The 18,593-nt window shown below is 38.8% G+C and overlaps 1 pseudogene; it reads right to left on the bottom strand.

Annotated features, from left to right (window-relative positions):
- Positions 1–4,716: 4,716 nt before the first annotated feature.
- On the bottom strand, positions 4,717–5,737 carry LOC112830200 (programmed cell death protein 6 pseudogene; annotated as a pseudogene).
- Between the last annotated feature and the right edge of the window lie 12,856 nt (positions 5,738–18,593).

The following is an 18,593-nucleotide window of genomic DNA, read 5'->3' on the forward strand; positions in this document are numbered from 1 at the left end:
TTTATTTAGGTCTTTTTAAATTTCTTTCACCATTATTTAATATTTTTCAGCATACTGATCCTGCACATATCTCCTTAGGTTTATATTTACTGCATTTATTTTTTGGTGTTATTTTAAATGGTACTTTTTCCTCTCAATTTTGATTTATAATTGTCTATTGCTTGTATATAGAAATATAATTAATTTTTATATATTGATCTTCTCTCTTATCACCTTGCTACATTCATTTATTAATTCTAGGAGCTTTTTGTACTTTCCTTTGGATTTTCTATATAGAGAGTGATGTGGGAAACAAAGGTAGAAGAAAAATTATTACATTTCTTTACTATCTACAGCCCATTGACAAGTCCTTGAAACAGGCAGAGTGGCATTCCTCTAGGGACTTAACTGCCTCATTGTTAATACTTTCCTAAGGGCAACAGGCAATCTTAGCCCAACCCCCAGGGTCCTGTAAATCTACTTTAACATATAAAAATTCCTTTAGAAATTTCCTTTATCTCTAAACCCCCCAAGATACGTGTTGGCAATCATCCCCCAAGCATATGGCCCACCGATATACATCTGAAGGATCTCATGACTAAGGTTTTATTAGATGGTAATAAATGACCTTTTCCTAACAATAACTAGTCCCCTCAAGGTCCTGGAAATCTTGTTTCCAAAAGTCCTTAGAGACTTACGCTATCCCTAACCCCTCTTCCAATTTATAGGTATATAATCACCACCCCTTATGACCCAATTGCAACTCTTTCTGCCCATGGGTCCTGTCCCCCGTACTTTAAAAAAAAATCACCTTTTATGGGGCACCTAGGTGGCTCAGTCATTAAATGTCTGCCTTCAGCTCAGGTCATGATCCCAGGGTCCTGGGCTCGAGCCCCACATCAGGTTCCCTGCTTGGCGGGAAGCCTGCTTCTTCCTCTCCCACTCCCCCTGCTTGTGTTCCTGCTCTGGCTATCTCTCTTTCTGTCAAATAAATAAATCAAATCTTAAAAAATATATTAAAAAATAAATTAAAAAATCACCTTTTTGCGCCAAAGACGTCTCAAGAATTCTTTCTTGGCCTTCGGCTTCAAACCCTAATGTCTTTCCTACATCAGATAGTACGTGTCATTTGGAAATAGAGACAGTTTTATTTGTTCCTTTTCAATCTGTAGGCTACTTACTCTTTTCTTCCTTTATTACACTAGCTAGGACTTCCAGAACGATACTGAGTATGAGGGGTGGAAGCAGACCCTCTTGCTTCATTATTTTTTTTAAAGATTTTATTTATTTATTTGAGAGAGAGAGAGTGAGAGAGCATGAGAGGGGAGAGAGTCAGAGGGAGAAGCAGACTCCCTGCTGAGCTGGGAGCCTGATGCAGGACTCCATCCTGGGACTCCGGGACCATGCCCTGAGCTGAAGGCAGTCGCTCAACCAACTGAGCCAACTTAGGTGCCCCTCTTGCTTCATTATTGATTTTAGCAGGAAGTTTTCAGTCTTTTATTAGTATGTCTTAGGTAGGATATAGGGTCTGGGGAAGTATTTTTATAGATTTCATTATCATGAGAAAAGCATTCAGTCTTTCCTATTTCTATTTGCTAAAGATTTGTATCATGAATAGCTATTGAATTTTGTAAGTTGCTTTTTTTTGGCATCTACTGAGATGACTAGTTTTCCTTCTGTTAATATTGTGCAGTACATTAATTGATTCTACATTGAAACAGCCTGGAATTACTAGGAAAATACCCACTTGGTCATGATTACTGTCTGTTTAACATGTTACAGATTCTATTTGCTAATAATTTGTTGAAAAAAATTATGATCATATGAAGGATAGTTTTCCATAGTTTTTATTTCTTGTAATTGTCTTTGGTAGTGGTATTAGAGTAAGGCTGGTCTCATATAATAAGCTGAGAAGTGTTCCTTTCTATTCTATTTTCTTGAAGAGATTATATAGAATTGGTATTATTTCTTCTTTGAATGTTGGTAGGGCATGGGGTTTTTATTTTATCTGTTTCTTCTTAAGTGAATTTTGGTAATTCCTTCAAAGAATTATTCAGATTCATTTGAAGAATTTTTCTATTTTATCCACATTTTCTTTTTTTTTTAAGATTTTTATTTATTTATTTGAGAGAGAGAGAGAGAAACAGCATGAGAGGGAAGAGGGTCAGAGGGAGAAGCAGGCTTCCCACTGAACTGGGAGCCCGATGTGGGACTCAAACCCAGGACTCCGGGATCATGACCCGAGCCGAAGGCAGTCACTTAACCAACTGAGCCACCCAGGCACCCTATTTTATCCACATTTTCATATTATAGGCATAGAGAAATAGGTAGCATTCTCTTATTACCTTTTCAAAGTCTATGTGGTCTGTAGTGATATTCCTTCTTTCTTTCTGATATTAGTAATGTGTGTCTTCTCTCTTTTTATCCTGATCAATCTAGTGAGAGTTCTATCAATTTTATGAATTTATTTAAATAATTGGCTTTTGGTTTCATTTATTTTTGCCATTTTAAAAATTTCAATGTCATTGATTTTGCTCCTATTTTTGTTAGTTCCTTCCTTCAACTTGCTTTGGTTTCAATTTGTTCTTCATTTTCTTGTTTCTTAAGGTGGAATCTTTTTTTTTTTAATCCTATTTAGTTAACATATAGCATATTACTAGTTTCAGGGGTAGAATTTAGTGATTCATCAGTTGCATATAACACCAGTGTTCATTACATCAAGTGCCCTCCTTAATGTCCATCATGCAATTACCCTATCCCCCCCATCCACCTTCCCTTCCACAAGCCTCAGTTTGTTCTCAATAGTGAAGAGTATCTCTTTAGGTGGAATCTTAAATGATTGATTTGAGACCTTTTTTCTTTTCTAATACAACCTATTAATGGTCTATACCTATCTATCTGTCTATCTGTCTATCCATCCATCCATCTCCCATAATCACTGATTTAGTTTCCTGCTACAAATTTTGATATATTACATTTTAATTTTTATTCAGTTTAAATGAGTTTCTAACTTTCCCACAACTTTCTGTTTGCCCCATGTGATATTTAGAAGCAAGCTGTTTAATTTTCACTTTGTTGGCTATCTTCCATTTATCTTTCTATTATTGACTTGTAATTTAATTCTGTTATGGTCGAGAAATAATTTGTATGATATAACTTCTTGCAAGTATGTTAAGGTTTGTTTTATGGTCAGATATATAGTTTGTCTTGGTGAGTGTTCATGTAAACTTGAAACAAATGTGTATTCTACTTTTGTTGGGTAGAATATTCTATATTCTATAAACATCCATAAATGTTCACTAGGTCAAGTTTGTTCATAGTGTTGCTCAAATTTGTATCCTTGTTGTTTGGCTGTCTTCTTGTTCCGTCAATTACTAAAAGAAGACTCTTTAAGTGTCCAGGTATAATTTTGGATTTATTTATTTATTTCTCTAAGTTGTATTAGTGTTTGATCCATAGATTTTGAAATTCTACTATTAGGTAAACACAAATTTAGGATTCTTGTGTATTTTTGGAGAGCTAATCTTTTATAATTATGTAATGCCCCTCTTTATCCATACTTCTTTAATATGAAATGTCCTTTGTCCCATATTAATATAATAACTCCAGTTTTCTATTGATTAATAATTGCATGGTATATTTTTTCCCTCCTCTACTTTTTTTTTATGATTTTATTTATTTATTTGACAGAGAGAGGGACAGCAAGAGAGGGAACACAAGCAGGGGGAGTGGGAGAGGGAGAAGCAGGCTTCCTGCTGAGCAGGGAGCCAGATGCGAGGCTCAATCCCAGGACCCTGGGATCATGACCTGAGCCGAAGGCAGACACTTAACAACTGAGCCACCCAGACACCCCTCCCTGCTCTACTTTTAACATATCTATACCATTGTAGTTAAAGTGAATTTCTTGTAGACCGCATATAGTTGGGCCTCATTTTTTTAAATCCAATTTGAAATTCTTTGTCTTTTAATTAATATACATAGCTTATTTATATTTTATACAAATATTAATCTGTTTGTGGTTCAGTCTGTCATTTTATTATTTTTTCCATCTGTTTCTCATTTTCTGTGTTCTTTTGGATTGTTTGATTTTTTAAATATTCCATTCATTTCATATTATTGGTTTATTGGATATATATTGTGTGTGTGCAGGCATGCACATGCTGTGTAGGGATTACAGTATACTAACCTAACCTTTCACAGTCTACTTAGGGTTAATATTTTGCCACTTCAAACAAAATTTAGAAATCTTCTCTTTATCCTCTTTCTTTTATGTTATACTTGTCATGTTTTAAACATAAATAACTGAAAACCCACATCAGAAAATGTTATAATTTTTGCTTTCAATGACTACATATTTAAGGAACTTAGAAGAAAATAATTAAGAAAAAATATTTATCTAAATGCATACCCATTTTTGTTGTTCTTTCTTTATTCATGAAGTTCCAATATTTCCCTGTTACCATTTTCTTTCAGCCAGAAGAACTCCTTTTACCACTTATTTTAGAGAAAATCTGTGGGCAACAAATTCGCTTAGTTTTCTTTCATTTGAGAGTATATTGATTTTGTCATCATTCCTGAAGGTTATTTTTGCTGGACATAGAATGGTGGGTGGATAATACTTTTCTTTCAGTACTTTTAAAGATGTTGTTTCATTGTTTTCTGGCTTCCCTTGTTTCTTTTTTTTTGGGGGGGGTGCATTTGCTTTATTGCTTATGTTGCATATTCAAACAAATACAATAAACCCCATTTTAAAAAATGTAAGGCACATAAAAGCCTCTGTGCAGGTTCCGTATTATTTTTAAATTCCTAATGGCTAATAAAAGTATTTCCACTATAGACCTGGAGCTATCTAGAAATGCACATGATGAATTTTTTGCATGCAGGATATCTGAAACATTATCATATCTTAACTCATGGCACAACTGAACAGTCTCAAATCAAATGTCTGTATGTGAATAATGATTACAACTATTGTTACATTTGCAAAAACCTTATCAGCTTATCCACGTATATACAGTCGGGTCCCCAAATGTTAATTATATAAAATCTAAAGGAAGAACAGTATCTAGCTGCATCTGTGTCCCATTTCCTTAAAGGGAGATTTGGCATTTTTAGTCTTCCTTCCATAAGTCATGTTGCTATTTGCAAAGGCCAGTGCTATACGATGCTGAAGACCATGGACAGATACTGTTCATATGACACCTGAATCCAGCCGTCCTGATCCGTATCGTAACGCCTGAATATATTGGTCAACCTCTGCAAGACGATGCAGCCCTGGATGAAGTCGTCAAATGCGATCTGCCCCCGTCCTTGTCTGTCGAACTTGCGAATGAGGATGTCGTGAAACTGGTCAGAGAGCCGGTACCCAAAACCTGAGAGTGCTTGCTTGAGCTCGTTCTTGTCAATCATCCCAGAGTTGTCCCTGTCATAGGTGTGGAAGACATTCTGCCAGTCTGTGATGTACTTCCAGACGCCAGTGAACTCACTGAAGTTCACGCCAGCCTTGTTCTCTCGGTCAAACATGGATATGATTGACCTGACAGTCACTGGATTAAATGGAGTCCATGTGCCATTGGATAGTGCTTGCTGAAGTTCGTTGTCCGATATCACCCCGCTCCTGTCTTTATCAACCCTCTGGAAAACGTTCCACAAGAAGCTCTGGTCGGGCAGCGCCGCGCCTCCAGCTGGGCCGGCCCCGGGGCCCGGGCGGTAGGAGTAGGTGGCCATGGGCCTAGGCGCACCGCTGGGCTGAGGTCCCCCCGGGCCTGGCTTCCCTTGTTTCTGATGAGAAATCTGCAGTCATTCAAATTGCTGTTCTTCTATATGTAGTGTGACTTTTATGGCTCCTTTCAAAGGAGCCATAAAAGTCTAGCATCTTCACTCAGCCTTTGCTGAAGAAGATATAACCACTATTTATTCTGGGTTGTAATGGTTGCATTAGGGTGGTTAGCATGTAAAAGATATCTTTCTTGCTAATCTGCCACTTTTCTGTTCCTTTAGCTAGAGAGAGGCAGTTTTCCCTGAGAAAGAGAGAAACTCCTTTTCTTAATTTTTGGTCTTCAGCAATTTTATTGTAATGTGTTTGGGTTTGATTTTCTTTGAATTTATCTGAGCGTTGTTCACTGAGCTACTTAAATACATAGATTTAAGCCTTTCTTCAAATTTGGGAAATTTTCAGTGTAATTTCTTTAGATTTTTTTTCTTTACTAGTTGTTTCTCATTTTCCTTTGTGGTGACAATGATATGACTATTAGACCAATTAATATTGTTTCACAAGTCCCTAAGGCTCTGTTAATTTATTTTCTATTTCTTCCCTCTGTTCTTAAGCTTGGATAATCTCCTTTAATCTAGTGTCTACACTCTTCCCAGTTTCATCTCCATTCTGCTGTTGAGCCCAAGCACTGATTTTTTTATTACCAATATTGTATTTTTTGGTTCTAAAATTTTTATTTGATTTGTTTTTATAGCTTCTATTTCTGTGCTTAAAATTTCTATCTTTCCATTCATTTCAAGAGTTTTCACCTTTGCTTCAGAGCATAGTCATAACATTAAAGTATTTTTCTGATAGTTTGGATATCTGAGTCATATAAGCATTGTCCTCTCTTGATTGTTTTCCCTCTCAATAATTAGGTACATTTTCATGGATTTTGGTATTTCGAGTAATTTTAGATTGCATCCTGGACATTTTGAGTAGAATGACATGAACACTGAGTTCTGTTAAAATTCTCTGAAGAAAGTTGATTTGTTTTGTTTTAAAAGACAATTAGAGTTTCTCTGGTTGCAAGACAAGATGGAGTAGATAAACTTTTCCTTAGGCTTTCTAATAAGTACAGCTAAAAACCCTAGACAAAATACATAAAGCATAGAAGACTTTGGAAGGTAGAGAGAAGGCAGAAAGATTAGGGACATGGGACATTTGGAAAATCTGGCAGAGTTTCTCTTTGTTGATTTTGTTGTTGATGATTTATATACCGGGAACTAGATGCTAAAGAGCAACCCAGAAACATTAATGGGCGTAGACCAAAACAAGCGCCAGGGAAAACTGCCTCTCTCTAGCTAAAGGAACAGAAAAGTGGCAGATTAGCAAGAAAGATATCTTTTACATGCTAACCACCCTAATGCAACCATTACAACCCAGAATAAATAGTGGTTATATCTTCTTCAGCAAAGGCTGAGTGAAGATGCTAGACTTTCCCTTCATCTAGCTGTGATGACACCCCTCCCCCAAACTCTGCTTGAGGTGCAGTAGAAAACACCTGGGGAGCCTGGATTTCCATCCCCACCTGGGAGAAGTGGAAAAGTATCCCTTCTCACCCACCAGCATGGTGTCAGAAAAGGTCTGCTAAATCAGAGGATTGATTTATTGATTTTTATTTTTTTTAAGATTTTATTTTATTTATTTAGCAGAGAGAGAGATAGCAAGAGCAGGAACACAAGCAGGGGGAATGCAAGAGGGAGAAGCAGGCTTCCTGCTGAGCAGGGAGCCCAACGTGGGGCTTGATCCCAGGACCCTGGGATCATGACCCAAGCCGAAGGCAGACGCTTAATCACTGAGCCACCCAGGCGCCCCTGCTAAATCAGGGGATTTAGATAAGAGTCTCATAACAATATTCAAAATGGGGACGCCTGGGTGGCTCAGTTGGTTAAGCAACTGCCTTCGACTCAGGTCATGATCCTGGAGTCCTGGGATCAAGTCCCGCATCGGGCTCCCTGCTCAGCAGGGAGTCTGCTTCTCCCTCTGACCCTCTTCCCTCTTGTGCTCTCTCTCATTCTCTCTCTGTAAAATAAATAAATAAAACCTTTAAAAAAAAAACAATATTCAAAATGTCCAGAGTACTATCAAAATCGTTCATCATTCTAAGAATCAGGAAAATCTTAACTTGAATAAGAAAAGACCATCAGTGCCAATACTGAGATGATGCAGATGTTGGGATTATCTGACAAGGAATTTATTATTTATTGATTTAAAATGGTTTTCTTTTTTTTCTTTTAAGATTTATTTATTTTAGAGTGAGAGAAAGTGTGAGTGAGCAAGAGAGGGAGGTGCAGAAGGAGAGGGAGAGAATCCTCAAGCAGACTCCCTGCTGAGCCAGGAGCCCCACACAGGGCTCAATCCTAGGGTCCGGGGATCATGACCCAAGCCAAAATCAAGAGCCAGCTGCTTACCCATCTAAGCGACCCAGGTGCCCCTCTGACAAGGAATTCAGAGCAGCCATCATAAAAAGCCTTCAACAAACAATTACAAACATATTTGAAATAAATGAAAAAATAGAAAGTCTCAGAGAAAATAGATAATATAAATAAAAGCCTATTTTTCTGGTCCTCTGGCAAGAAAAAGAGGATTTCTCTTTGAGTTTTTGTTATCTGTGCCTACTGTGTAGTGGGCCACCCTTGCGTTAAAGTTGGGTGATAAAGGAGGGGAAAAAAAAATCAGAAAACTCACTGCATTACTGGTCAACACAGTTTTAATTTCTTTTCCTAATCTGCCTGCTATGATTTAATTTTCAGAGCTCTCAGGTGGTTGCTTTTTGTATCATCCAGATACAACATCCAGAGTTGTAATTATGTAATAGTAGATGTACTCCATCTTGGCCAGCATGGGAATCTAACAGCATTTTGAAGTTAGGGTGGTTGCCGACCCACCCTGGGTTCAAAGTAGTGAAAGGAAAATGCCTGAGGAATAAACGGCCGGAAATACAACCCCCTGATTATAACAAACTGCTTTAGTAAAAGTTAAATCACTTATGGGGCCAGGGAAAAATAAAGTGAGACAACATAAAGTTAAAGCAGGTATTTGGAAACAAAAGAAAAATGTGTCCACTTTGCACTTTGCTGGGTTGCACAGTATTGCTAGCTAGAAGGAAGAAAAACTACTTCAGCACAGGTGAGCACCTTGCCTAAAGGGTTTTGTTAAATTCACTCTATTTACTACAACATGAATGAATTTAAATTGACAACAAAATTAATAAAAAAAAAACCCCAAATGCAAAATTTTGCAGTGGCATTCTCTATACCCAAGTGCACAAGTGGAATAATTGTGTTTATGAATGGAGGGCTTTGCCATTGCTGGTAATTCTACTTTTTGCTTGATTTTAATTGGTCATGTTGATTAGGAATTTTTAGATTTGCCTAAACCCTCCTCTGTCTCTGGCCTGTGGCATAAAAGTGGGTGACTCATGGAAACTAGCTGCTGCTTATTGTGCTTAAAGCAAGTAGTTCTGATAACTCCCAGAATGTCAGACATGGGGAAAGCTGTTCAGTAAATCCAATAGGCTAAGATGACCAGGATGCTGTGGTTGTCTTGGTTAATTCTTTTCCCTCCAATCTTAGAAGCAAGTCAGGCAAAATTTCCTCTTTCATGAGAATGACATAGACATTCACCATCCTCTCCTAAGGGTAGCTGAACTCTCCTGTATATTTTGACAACCTGGCAAGGTGAGGTTTAGACTCAATCACAGTCAAATGCAAGTTAATATATGCATTAATGATAGCGTGAACGTCTCCCTCTCAGAGGAGGAAGTCCAGAAAGATTTGAGAATAACACTGGTACATTGACTGGTTGAAGATGGTTAATCTGGCTAAGATACAAGGCTGAATTCAATTAGTTGAACATTGGAGAATGACTTGGGTTGGAGGCCACAAGATGCAGTCCACACAAGGCAGGAATTACACTGATATATTTGCCCAGGCTCTGCTAATAAGAAAGAGACACAATACTTTGTGGGGCATTTGGCTGTGGGGAATACCATACACTGTTCCTGGGCATCTTGTTAACCCTAATATATTGAGTGGCAAGAAAAAGAAATCTGAATTTGAATGAGATCTAAAACAAACAAAAAAATCAGGCGTTGAGAAACTGCAGAGGGCTCTAGCCCCAAACAGTATCATTTGGGTTGGCCTAACGCACAAATTGCTTTGGAGGCTTTTACTGTCTAGACTCATGTAGACTGGAGTCTCTTGCAGAAGTCTTTAACACTCTCCTCTCCTCCCCAAACAGCAGCTTCTGGAATATTGGGTTTATAGTTACATGATGCCAAGAAGAGATATGACCCTTTTGAGAAACAATTACTGGCTTCTTACTGGGATTTAGTGGATGTTGCTCCCACTAATCAGGGATTTAAAATGATTCTCAGATTCAAGGTACCTTTCTGTCTTGGGTAATGTCAAATTCTACTTCCCATAAGGAAGGAGCATGTCAGAAGAGCTCAGTGTTAAAGTGGAAACGTATGTAGATATAGGAGTACCCCACCATATACCCATCCATATTCCATATATTCCTCACTGGCCGTGGCCCTGGGGATTATAGTGTATCCATGACTGTATTGCCTCCCTGCCCTTGGGACTAACAGCTGGAGCTTCCAAAAGTGGCAGCTCTTAGTGCTGAATGGTTTGAATCATAGGTTTTTCTCCTTGGTTTTTTTCTTTCTTGCCTTTTTTTTTTAGATTTTATTTAAATTCAAGTTAGTTAATATATACTATATTATTAGTTTCGGGGGTAGAATTTAGTGATTCTTCCGTCGCATAGAACACCCAGTGCTCAGTACATCAAGTGCCCTTCTTAATGCCCACCACCCAATTACCCCATCCTCCCACCCACTTCTCCTCCAGCAACCCTCCCCTCAGTTTGTTCTCTGTAGTTAAGAGTCTCTTACGGTTTGCCTCTCTCTCTCTATCTTATTTTATTTTTCCTTCCCTTCCCCTATGTTCATCAGTTTTGTTTCTTAAATTCCATGTATGAGTGAAATCATACGGTATTTGTCTTTCTCTGATTGACTTATTTCTCTTAGCAAAATACCCTCCAGTTCCATCCATGTCATTGCAAATGGCAAGATTTCATTCCTTTTGATGGCTGAGTAATATACCATTGTGTTTATATGTGTGTGTGTGTGTGTATACCTATATGTATATGTGTGTGTGTGTGTGTGTGTGTGTGTGTGTGTGTGTGTGTATAACACATACCACATCTTCCTTACCCATTCATCAGTCGGTTGACATCTGGGCTCTTTCCATATTTTGGCTATTGTGGACAAGGTTTCTCTCATTATTAAAGCAAAGTGAATTTCCTGGTTTACTAATAAAAGTTCCCCAATTGCCCAAATTGAGAATGAAATACAATCTAGAAGTTTGCCACATTTGATCACTGGCTCATAAAACCTTGGCTGAAGAAGCAAGGGTAAGTTTGAATAATGGGTCAAAATTGAGGGTGGTGTATGCATAGTACTGCAAGAACTTGACCTTGCCAAGGTCTTGATGTATAGTCACGCAATGCTTTATGGGGAATGCAATTATGGAAATACCTGTAGGAATTCCAATGGTGAATTGAAGTGGGCTGTGGAGATGCCAACCAGAAAGACCCAGCTGATGGCTCAGAAGGGGACCAGAATGTAGAGGTTGTCCTTGTCCTGTAACTACCTGGTTACTCGAACTGAGCAGCATGAAGATGCTCACGTTATGAAATATTGGGTGGAAAAAATGACAAATTCCTTTGCTTCCTGTTGAAGCTTCTAATAAGGTGAAAGCCTGTATAAATGTCAATAAGAGAAGAACTACCTGAAGATGGCTTTGGCTAAGAGTCTCTGAAGACCCAGCATTTAGGTGACAAGTGAATATATAGAACTCTTACTAGTAGTTGCAGCTGGTTTCGGATGGGTCCTGCTTGGAGTAGACATGTAATCTACTTTGGTTGGTGTTTACCCAGTGACCTAAATGAGAATACCATGTATGGAGTGGCAAGTTATACGTTAATCGGTTCCCTAGATTTCACTGGATCAAGGTGTGGATTTATCGGCTGGCAATGTACAAAAATGAACTATAGAGAGTAATAATGAATGGACAGATATCATTGACTATACACAAAGTAAAAGCTGGGTTGAGAACTAGGATGAGCAATTAAAACATCTATTAGTAACCTGGGGGATGATGAGGCAGGAAAGATGTCTGACTCACTTTGGTGAATATATCTTTCATCTGACTATGTGGGTAGTAAAGGGGAGACACTTCTGGACAGTTTCTGGAATGTGGTATGGGAACAAAAGGAGTGGGGCTTGATGCAATCACAATCCTGCCTTCTTCCTAGCTCACAAAATTTTTCTTTGTTTTTCTGTATCCGTATTCATTGTCTCTGGGACTGCCCTTGTGTGTCTGGAAGAAAGAGATAGTATTCAGAACACTATTTTAATTTCTCTGAATTTGGCTCAGTGCTGTCTCACTGGTTAGTGGTAGAAATAGTTTCATCATCCTTAACCTTTTTTACCCTAGTCCTTTTTCCTGGGCAAACTCTGTCAAGGCTGTGCCCACTGCCTATGCTGTGGTTAGGTAGAGACTCCCACCCAGGAAGGCTGAAACAAGGCAATAAATGAAAACTGTGGGAAAGAAGTATGTAACTGGGTAATGATGCTAGGAAAGGGCATCATCATATCTTAAGAGAACATCTTAGAACCATGAGAATCATACTTTTCAGATGTGGTGTTGAATCATAGCCAATGCGAGGAAAAGCCCCCAGATTTGTTTTCTCCTGACAAGGAGAACTGGATTAAAGCCATACTACAAGACTCACCCAAAGAATGTACTTGGGAAATTTAGAGAAAAGATACTAATCAGCATCTCATGATGACTCACTTGAATAAGAGCAGTTTGCAATTGCCATTATGGGTATGTTATGTTGGTTGTGTTTATTGTACTGGTTCTTTTGCAGTTTCTAGAGAAGACCTACCCTTGAACTGGAGCGTACATGGCAGATTTGGCATCTGTAGCTGATTTGGTACCTTGTTCAGCTGAGTTGACAGCGTGTTAAGGCAGTTGGGCATGATGGGAGATAATTTGAGGCATCACTGCCTTCCTTGCGTGTCAGGGTCTACTTTGCTCTTTTGACAATATCAGATGTGAACGCAAATACAGTGCTATACAAGTTTGTTTTGATGGAATCAGGATGGTGCTCCAAAAGGTGAATATTGGCTTAATAAGATTATCATATATCACTGATAGTTCATTCCTGGAATTTCAAGAAGAAAAATTGCACACAGTGGCGACATTTGTTGTGCCTTAAATAATATTGGCCAAGATGTACTAAGAGGGACTTGTGGGTTTTGGGAGATGGACTTGACATGTGAAGACAAGTGGAGATAACGCCTGTGGAAGCTTATCATCAGGATAGGAAAGAGCTGTTAAGTCGGACAAGGGTAACTAGCGGGACCACTGCAGTCTTGACGTTGATCTGAAAAGATGATAAAGCAATATGAGAATGGGCTTATGTATTACTAAATTGTTGGAGGATCAGGCTTGCTAACATCTCTGTGGGAAGGCATGAACCTTGACACATTGCTTGCAATAGAATCTGATATACTTGAAAGGGCAGTGCCCATGAGTAAAGGAGGCTCAGTCTGGAAGAATCCATTTGTGGGAAAACTATGGCCAGCCTGAACTGGCAAGATGTCATTAGGAAGTGTGATCTTTATTTTGGTTCCATCACACCCACAGTGCCACCAATTAAAAAAGGTATTTATATTTCCTGTAATTGGTTGGGTTTTGACAAATTAAGGATCATTGCTTACCATGCAGAACAGCCTAAATCTTCTGAATCAGAATCTGCATTTTAAGAGATTCTCCCCCCCCAACTGGTGAATCACAAGTACATCAAAATTTGAAAAACACTGAAATAAGCTTTCTCTATCCTACTCATATTGTAGGATTGCCTCTATTTTTTCAGTAGATCTGGAAGAATCACTAGGAACTTAACCAGTTTTGATACTTTCAAATATATTATCTTGCATAAGAGAGATTTTTCAAATGCCATATGTTTACCCAGAACTGCTAGGCTAAGTTTTTGTTGCTCCATTTGCACCCAAACATTTCTATCAGTAGGTGGTAGGGTGTTTGTTTTAGTAAGTATAATAGGAGTTACATCTAAATCCCCATTCTGGCTTCTTTGACCTTATCTCATTGGTATTTTACAACTTTGTATTAGAGTTTTCCTGCAAAACAGAACCAATAGTGTGTGTGTACACACACGCACACATATACATTTATTATGAGGAATTGGCTCACGTCATTTTGGAAGCTGAGAAGTCTACTATCTGCAGGCTGGGGAGTTGAGAAAGCCAGTGGTATAATTCCAGTCTGAGCCTGAAGTCTTGAGAATGAAGGGAGCTGATGGTGTAAATCCCAGTCCAAGGGCAGGAGACCAATGTTTCAGCTTAAGCAGGCATGCAGGAAGAAAAGGGGCAAATTTCTCCTTCCTCCGCTTTTTGTTCTGTTCAGGCCCCAGGTGGATTGTGAGATACCTACCCACATAGGGGAGGGTTATCTACTGAGTCCACCGATTGAAATGCTAATCTCATCCTGAAACACCATCACAGACACACCCACAGATAATGTTTAATCTGGGCACCCTGTGGTGCAGTCAAGCTGACAAATGAAATTAACCATTATACAACTAAAGAAAATTTTTTTTTTTTGTTTCTTGTCCTTACTATTCTAGCACTCTGATTACAAGTCTAGGTGGTATGTATATAATTGTAGAATTCTATAAATGGAAAGACCTTCAAAATTCTCAAGCACAATTCTTTGATTTTAGAAGAAACATCTGGCCCAGAAAGATTAGGTGACTTTGTGATCACTGTGGATAGAATTTGGTATGGTGTCGGGGCGCCTGGGTGGCTCAGTCGTTAAGCGTCTGCCTTCAGCTCAGGTCATGATCCCAGGGTCCTGGGATCGAGCCCCACGTTGGGCTCCTTGCTCGGCGGGAGGCCTGCTTCTCCCTCTCCCTCTCCCACTCCCTCTGCTTGTGTTCCCTCTCTTGCTGTGTCTCTCTCTGTCAATAAATAAAATCTTTAAAAAAAAAAAAAAGAATTTGGTATGGTGTCCATAATGACATTTGGAAAGAAATGAATATATTATGCCAGATGAAGTAGGCATTTAATCTCCACCAGGTCTCATAAAAGAGATTAGTTTACAAAGTGCACAAAGAGTTTATTTGAACATGACCCTGTTCAAAGAATTTGTTTGAACATGACCCTGCTTCTGTATATCCTTACTGACAAGAACAAAGATATTTGGGTATGGAAGAGCAGGGAATTTCTTTGCTTTAGACTGTGAATTTGGGAATACAGACTTGTCTTGATAATTTTTTTTCATGTTTCATGGGCACTTTGTATAATGTAAAAGTTTATTTCATAGTACACTAGTAGGAATCAGGGGTAGGCATAATCACTGAATCCAGCTTTATCTCTAGTAACACACAAAAGACTGTGCTAAAAAAGTGCTAAAAAAGATGAAGACTGTAAACACTGTGTGAACAGGGACTGTCTGTCTTGTTTCATAGCTTTATTTTTATACCCACCATAGTGGTTTGGCTGTAAAAATGGCCTTTTATTTGTATTTGATTGGTGCCTGCTCTTAAGTAGTTTAAAATCTAATGAGAAGGCGAATCACGTAAATCTAATAGGCAGATAAGAAAAAAGGTGAAAATTCAAGCCAGCTTGCAGTAGTTCTTGGGGCAATGCTAAAATAAGTTTGTAGATACTGGCATAAAATCACAAGGGGAAAGATGACTGGCCTGGAATGCTGTGGAGGAAAAATAAACGTTTATGAAAAGGATGGGATTTTGAAGTTGGGTAAGATCTGGATAGGCAGAGGCAGTGACAGATTTCAAACTGATGAGGGAGCAGAAGGCAAGCTGAGGATGAAGCACAAACTGACACCCTGCAACCTCCCTGACCGCCCCCCCGCCCCCCCCATGGGATGTGTGTGACATTCCTCCGGGAAACTTCCAACTATCTTAATGTTAATACTTCGCTAGAGGGAAAACAAATTTAGCTTGATAATTCCAAGGCCTCCAGTATCCGGAGGGTCTTCTTTAGCATATGAAAGTCCTTTTGCAGACCTCCCTTTTTCCTTACCTCTCCTAACCCCATAGTATATAATCAATTGCTCCTCACTACCCCAGTGCAGGTCGTTCTGCCCATGGGTCCTGTCTCTGTGCTTTAATACCTTTTTGCACCAAAGATGTCTCAAGAATTCTTTCTTGTCCTTCAGCTCCGGACCTCACCTATATTCAAAAACTACATCAAAACGAAGGGACTTAATGAATGAAGCAAGCACAAGAAAGGTGGGGACACGGAGTAGAATGACTTGGCTGGAAGCAATTGTTTAAATGGGGATCTAAGTCTGAGTATAAAGGTTGGTGAGACTATGCTGCATCTTGACTGCTTGGCTATGAATTTTAAGCAACAGATGTATGTAACTAGGAGTCCTTTTTTGACTGTGGATGATGCAATTAAAAGTTTCTTAGGTTAATATTTCAGTGGTATGCAAGATGGATGAGTGAGATGATTGCATGCAAAGAGAATGATAGGGAACGAAAAAAAATCAGAAGCAGAATTGAGATGGTAGCAGAATGGGAAACTGGATTCTAAAGACACACAAAGAAAAAATCGGCAGACTTCAGTGCTAATTAGATGGCATAAGTTCACTAATGCATCATTCTTTCTACCTATAAGCTAGGATTTTCTTAAAGATGAATATTTACCATGCATAAATTTATTTATTTATTTTTTTAAAAGATTTTATTTATTTATTTGACGGGGGAGAGAGAGAGAGAGAGAGAGCAAAAGCAGGGGGAACAGCAAAGGGAGAGGGAGAAGCAGGCTCCCCGCCGAGCAGGGAGCCCGATGTAGGGTTCAATCCCAGGACTCTGAGATCATGACCTGAGAGGAAGGCAGATGCTTAACCGACTGAGTGACCTAGGCACCCCTATCATGCATAAATTTAATAATTGTTCTTTTCAGTGTAAAAATGTTAACCCACTTTTATTAAGCAATCTCTGAATGTATATAGGAAGAATAATACCTCAAGTCCCTTCAGTTCTGTTGCTTAGGGTTACTCCCTAAAAAAGCCTAACGAATTTTAAAAAAGTTTGTTAAGGTGTGTCTAGGTAGACCTTGAATAAGAATAAAATGATGTAAATTGTTTAACTTCTACATGCTTCTGAATGCTCCTTTGAAAAATAGGAATAATACTATGTAGTGAATCAGAGAACTGTCGTGAGGATTAAGTGAGTGAAAATGTGTTTAAGTGCCATACTTACTATCTCAATAAATGTTAGATCCCCTTCTACTCTTTCTCCACCTTATATTTAATGCATCTGAAATATCTTGTTTTGAAATCATGGAAACTTGCTGTATACCAATATGGCCATTTCTCTTCAAAACTATATTTTTATTTTTATTTTTTTTTAGTGGGGGGGAGAGGGACTCTCAAAGCACGTTCCACATGCGCAGTGTGTTATCCTGACGCAGGTCTTGATTTCACAACCCTGAGATCATGACCTGAGCTGAAATCAAGAGTCAGACGCTTAACCGACTGAGCCTCCAAGGTGCCCCTAAAACTATATTTTTGGAAATGATTACATATCAACACACAGAATTTTGATACTCCAGTCATGCCATGAGCAGTCTTCCTTGAATCACCTCAAAAATACATTCCATATGAACAGAGATACATTCTTTTTTTTTTTTTTTAAGATTTATTTATTTGAGAGAGAGAACACAAACGAGCACAGGGAGGAGCATAGGGAGAGAGAAACTTTAGCAGACTCCTCACTGAGCTCAGAGCCCAACGGGGCCTCAGCTCAATCTCACGACCTGAGATCTCAACCCTGAGATCACGACCTGAGCCAAAACCAAGAGTCTGATGCTTAACTGACTGTGCCACCCAGGGGCTCCGAAGGGAGATACATTCTTATACACCATTGATCATGTCTCTACTCAATACTTTATTGCTTTGCCTTCAGTGATACTGTTTGGATTTTCATTCCTCTTCGGTCAAGCCTTTTCCAACTCTTTTACATAATCTTTCTCTTCTATCTGCCCACCTGTAGTTGGGTATTCATAGCTCATTCCTAGGCACTGTTCTCTCCCTCCCTTTTTTCTCCACTAAGCAATTTCATCTTTGTCTCCATCTGTGATTCCAAATAAATATCATGCCCAAATCTCTCTACTGAGTTTTAGATACAAATAGATAGATCCCTGTCTAGATGATATCTCTATCTGGATGCCTCAAAGGCACCTTAAATCTACACATCTAAAAACTCAGGTCCTCAGACCCAAATGGCTCTGCTTCTAGTGTTCGCTATCTTTTAAGAATAGCGCCTTTTGTTATTTAGTCAGAACCTATGAGTTACCCTCAATACCCACATTTCTCTCATGTCTTACTCAAATTCATCTCCAACTCCTGTAAATTTTATCCCCTAAATATTTCTTTAATCAACTTTATTTCCTTAATCTCTACTGCAAGCATCCCACACTTAATGTCTTACTTTGATTCCCCCAATTTTCTTTCTTTCTTTTTAAAATTTATTTTTCATTTTACAAATTGAATAAACATATTTCAAAAAGTCAGGTAGTAGCTTCAAACAGTAAGTAAATAAGTGGGGCACCTGAGTGGCTCAGTCGTTAAGCGTCTGCCTTCGGCTCAGGTCATTTTCCCTGGGATGGAGCCCCGCATCGGGCTCCCTGCTCAACAGGGAGCCTGCTTCTCCCTCTCCCACTCCCCCTGCTTGTGTTCCTTCTCTCGCTGTGTCTCTCTCTGTCAAATAAATAAATAAAATCTTAAAAAAT

This window comes from Callorhinus ursinus, unplaced genomic scaffold, assembly GCF_003265705.2.
Source record: "Callorhinus ursinus isolate GAN/ISIS: 27379988/994484 unplaced genomic scaffold, GSC_fseal_2.0 scaffold27, whole genome shotgun sequence".
NCBI classification, from domain to species: Eukaryota; Metazoa; Chordata; class Mammalia; order Carnivora; family Otariidae; genus Callorhinus; species Callorhinus ursinus.